Source organism: Arachis stenosperma, chromosome 9 (assembly GCF_014773155.1).
Source record: "Arachis stenosperma cultivar V10309 chromosome 9, arast.V10309.gnm1.PFL2, whole genome shotgun sequence".
Classification (NCBI taxonomy): domain Eukaryota; kingdom Viridiplantae; phylum Streptophyta; class Magnoliopsida; order Fabales; family Fabaceae; genus Arachis; species Arachis stenosperma.
In genome coordinates, this window is record NC_080385.1 from 106988318 (window position 1) to 106993303 (window position 4986).

The window sequence follows — 4986 nt, forward strand, 5'->3', positions numbered from 1 at the left end:
CAAGTGTATGGAAGTGATGTGTTCCTCATGAATCTCTGCTTTCCTACTACTTTTATCCAATCTTTGTCACTCCTTTCTATGGCAAGCTGTATGTAGGGCATCACCGTTGTCAATGGCTACATCCCATTCTCTCAATGAAAATGGTCCAAATGCTCTGTCACAGCACGGCTAATCATCTGTCGGTTCTCGATCATGTTGGAATAGAATCCCTTGATTCTTTTGTGTTTGTCATCACGCCCAGCAATCGCGAGTTTGAAACTCGTCACAATCATTCAATCCTGGAATCCTACTCGGAATACCACAGACAAGGTTAGACTTTCCGGATTCCCATGAATGCCGCCATCAATTCTAGCTTATACCACGAAGATTCTGATTAAGGAATCCAAGAGATATGCGCCCGGTCTAAGGTAGAACGGAAGTGGTTGTCAGTCACGCGTTCATAGGTGAGAATGATGATGAGTGTCACGGATCATCACATTCATCATGTTGAAGTGCAACGAATATCTTAGAATAAGAACAAGCGGAATTGGATAGAAAATAGTAGTAATTGCATTGAAACTTGAGGTACAGCAGAGCTCCACACCCTTAATCTATGGTGTGTAGAAACTCCACCGTTAAAAATACATAAGTGATGAAGGTCCACGCACGGCCGAATGGCCAGCCCCCAAAATGTGATCAATAGTCTCCTCAGATGAATAATAAAATAAAACTGAGACCAAAGATATCTAATACAATAGTAAAAAGTCCTATTTATACTAGACTAGCTACTAGTGTTTACAAAAGTAAGTAATTGATGCTGAAATCCACTTTCGGGGCCCACTTGGTGTGTGCTTGGGCTGAGCTTGATCTTTACACGAGCTGAGGCTTATCTTGGAGTTGAACGCCAAGTTGTAACGTGTTTTTGGCGTTCAACTCTGGTTCGTGACGTGATTTTAGCGTTTAACTCCAGAATGTAGCATGGAACTGACGTTGAGCGCCAGTTTACGTCATCAAATCTCGAATAAAGTATGAACTATTATATATTTCGAGAAAGCTCTGGATGTCTACTTTCCAACGCCGTTGAGAGAGCGCCATTTGAAGTTCTGTAGCTCCAGAAAATCCTTTTTTAGTGCAGGGAGGTCAGAATCCAACAGCATCAGCAGTCCTTTTGTCAGCCTTCTTATCAGAGTTTTGCTCAGGTCTCTCAATTTCAGCCAGAAAATACTTGAAATCACAGAAAATCACACAAAATCATAGAAAAGTCCAGAAATTTGAATTTTACATAAAAACTAATGAAAACATCCCTAAAAGTAGCTAGATCCTACTAAAAACTACTTAAAAACAATGCCAAAAAGCGTATAAATTATCCGCTCATCACAACACCAAACTTAAATTGTTGCTTGTCCCCAAGCAACTGAAAATAAATTAGGATAAAAAAGAAGAGAATATACTATAAATCCAAAATATTAATGAAGATTAATTCTAATTAGATGAGTGGGACTTGTATCTTTTTGCCTCTGAACAGTTTTGGCATCTCACTTTTTCCCTTGAAGTTTAGAATGATTGGCATCTATAGGAACTTAGAATTTCAGATAGTGTTATTGATTCTCCTAGTTAAGTTTGTTGATTCTTGAACATAGCTACTTTTATGAGTCTTGGTCGTGGCCCTAAGCATTTTGTTTTCCAGTATTACCACTGGATACATAAATGCCACAGACACATGACTGGGAGAACCTTTTCAGATTGTGACTCGGCTTTGCTAAAGTCCTCAGTTAGAGGTGTCCAGAGCTCTTAAGCACACTCTTTTTTCTTTAGATCACGACTTTAACCACTCAGTCTCAAGCTTTTCACTTGGACCTGCATGCCACAAGCACATGGTTAGGGACAGCTTGATTTAGCCGCTTAGGCCTGGATTTTATTTCCTTGGGCCCTCCTATCCATTGATGCTCAAAGCCTTGGATCCTTTTTACCCTTGCCTTTTGGTTTTAAGGGCTATTGGCCTTTTCTACTTGCTTTTTCTTTTTCTTTCTATTTTTATTTTTTTATTTTTTTCGCAAGCTTTTGCTTTTTCATTGCTTTTTCTTGCTTTAAGAATCAATTTCATGATTTTTCAGATTGTCAATAACATTTTCTTTGTTCATCATTCTTTCAAGAGCCAACAATTTTAACATTCAAGATCAAAATTATGCAGTGTTCAAGCATTCATTTAGAAAACAAAAAGTATTGTCACCACATCAATATAATTAAACTAAATTCAAGGATAATTTTGAAATTCATGTACTTCTTGTTCTTTTGAATTAGAAACATTTTTTCATTTAAGAGAGGTTAAGGATTCATAGAATTATTCATAGCTTTAAGACATAGTTACTCAATACTAATGATCATGAAGTAGAGACACAAAACATAAACAAACATATAGCTTAAAAATCAAAAAATAGAGAGATAAGAACAAGGAAGTTAAGGAATGAGTCCACCTTAGTGAGGGTGGCGCCTTTTTCTTAAAGAGCCAATGATGCTTTTTGAGCTCCTTTATATCCCTTCCTTGCCTCTGTTGCATGATCTCTAGTGATTTTGGTGTTCCTATCCTTAGTTGCTCCCAATAATTATGTGGAGGAACATGTATCCCCTGAGGTATCTCAGGGATTTCTTGATGAGGGAATTCCTCATGCTCTCTTGATGTGCAGTCAAATGCTCTATTACTGAGCTATGGATCCATGAGATGAATCTCTCGATCTCCCATGACTCAGAGGTGGAAGCTTTTGTCTTCCCTTTTCTCTTCTTTTTTTTTTTGAGATTTCTCTGGCCTTAGGTGCCATCAATGGTTATGGAAAAGCAAAAAAGCTATGCTTTTACCACACCAAACTTAGAATTTTGCTCGCTCTCGAGCAAAAGAAGAAAGAATAGAAGAAGGAGAAGAAGATATGGGGGAGAGGGAGAGATGTTTGTGTTTCGGCCATGTAGGGTGAATGTGAATGGTGAAGAGATGATGGGGAAGAGCGATTAAGGTGATTGGTGAAGAAGAGAGAATGTGAGTTGAGGTAGGTGGGGATCCTGTGGGGTCCACAGATCCTGAGGTGTCAAGGATTTACATCCCTGCACCAATTAGGAATGTAAAACGACTTTGCATACAATTCTGGCATTTTAACGCCGAAGTGATGCATGTTCTGGGCGTTCAACGCCCATGTACAGCATGTTTCTGGCGTTGAACGCCAGTTCCATGCTTGTTTCTAGCGTTCAGCGCCAGCTTTCCTCAGGGTACATTCCTGGCGTTTGAACGCCAGGATGTTGCTTGTTTTTGGCATTCAACGCCAGATCCATGCTCTGTTCTGGCGTTGAACGCCAGCCAGATGCTCCTAACTGGCGTTTAAATGCCAGTAAGTCCTTCCTCCAGGGTGTGATTTTTCTTCTGCTATTTTTGATTCTATTTTTAATTTTAATATTTTTCGTGACTCCACATGATCATGAACCTAATGAAACATAAAAGAATAATGAAAATAAAATAAAATTAGATAAATAAAAATTGGGTTGCCTCCCAATAAGCACTTTTTTAATGTCAATAGCTTGACAGTGGGCTCTCATGGAGCCACACAGGTGATCAGGTCAATGTTGTATAGTCCTAACACCAAACTTAGAGTTTGGTTGTGGGGATTCAGCACCAAACTTAGAGTTTGGTTGTGGCCTCCCAACACCAAACTTAGAGTTTGACTGTGGGGGCTCTGTTTGACTCTGTACTGAAAGAAGCTTTTCATGCTTCTTCTCCATTGTTAAAGAAGAAGATCCTTGAGCCTTAAACACAAGGTAGTCCCCATTCAACTGAAGGACTAATTCTCCTCTGTTAACATCTATCACAGCTCCTGCTGTGGCTAGGAAAGGTTTTCCAAGGATGATGCATTCATCCTCCTCCTTCCTAGTGTCTAAGATTATGAAATCAGTAGGGATGTAAAGGCCTTCAACCTTTACCAACACGTCCTCTACCAATCCATAAGCTTGTCTTACTGACTTGTCTGCCATTTGTAATGAGAATAAGGCAGGTTGTACCTCAATGATCCCCAGCTTCTCCATTACAGAGAGTGGCATAAGATTTATGCCTAACCCTAGGTCATACAAAGCTTTCTCAAAGGTCATGGTGCCTATGGTACATGATATTACAAATTTGCCAGGATCTTGTCTCTTTTGAGGTTAAGTTTGCTGAATCCAGGTATCTAGTTCACTAATGAGCAAGGGAGGTTCACCTCCCCAAGTCTCATTACCAAATAACTTGGCATTCAATTTCATGATAGCTCCTAGATATTGAGCAACTTGCTCTCCAGTTACATCTTCATCCTCTTCAGAGGAAGAATAGTCTTCAGAGCTCATGAATGGCAGAAGGAGGTTTAATGGAATCTCTATGGTCTCTATATGAGCCTCAGATTCCCTTGGGTCCTCAATAGGGAACTCCTTCTTGCTTGAGAAACATCCCATGAGATCTTCCTCATTGGGATTCGTGTCCTCTCCCTCCTTCTTGCATTCGGCCATGTTGAGTATATCAACGGCCTTGCACTCTCTCTTTAGATTCTCTTATGTATTGCTTGGGAGAGTACTAGGAGGGGTTTTAGTAACTTTCTTGCTCAGCTGGCCTACTTGTGCCCCCAAATTTCTAATGGAGGATCTTGTTTCACTCATGAAACTTAAAGTGGCCTTAGACAGATCAGAGACTAGATTGGCTAAATTAGAAGTGCTTTACTCAGGATTCTCTGTCTATTGCTGAGAAGATGATGAAAAAGGCTTTCTATTGCTGAGCCTAGTTCGTCCACCATTATTAAAGCCTTGTTGAGGCTTTTGTTGATCCTTCCATGAGAAATTTGGATGATTTTTTCATGATGAATTATAGGTGTTTTCATAAGGTTCACCCATATAATTTACCTCTGCTATTGCAGGGTTATCAGAATCATAAGCTTCTTCTTCAGAAGATGTCTCTTTAGTACTGTTGGATGCATTTTGCCATCCATTCAGACTTTGGGAAATCAT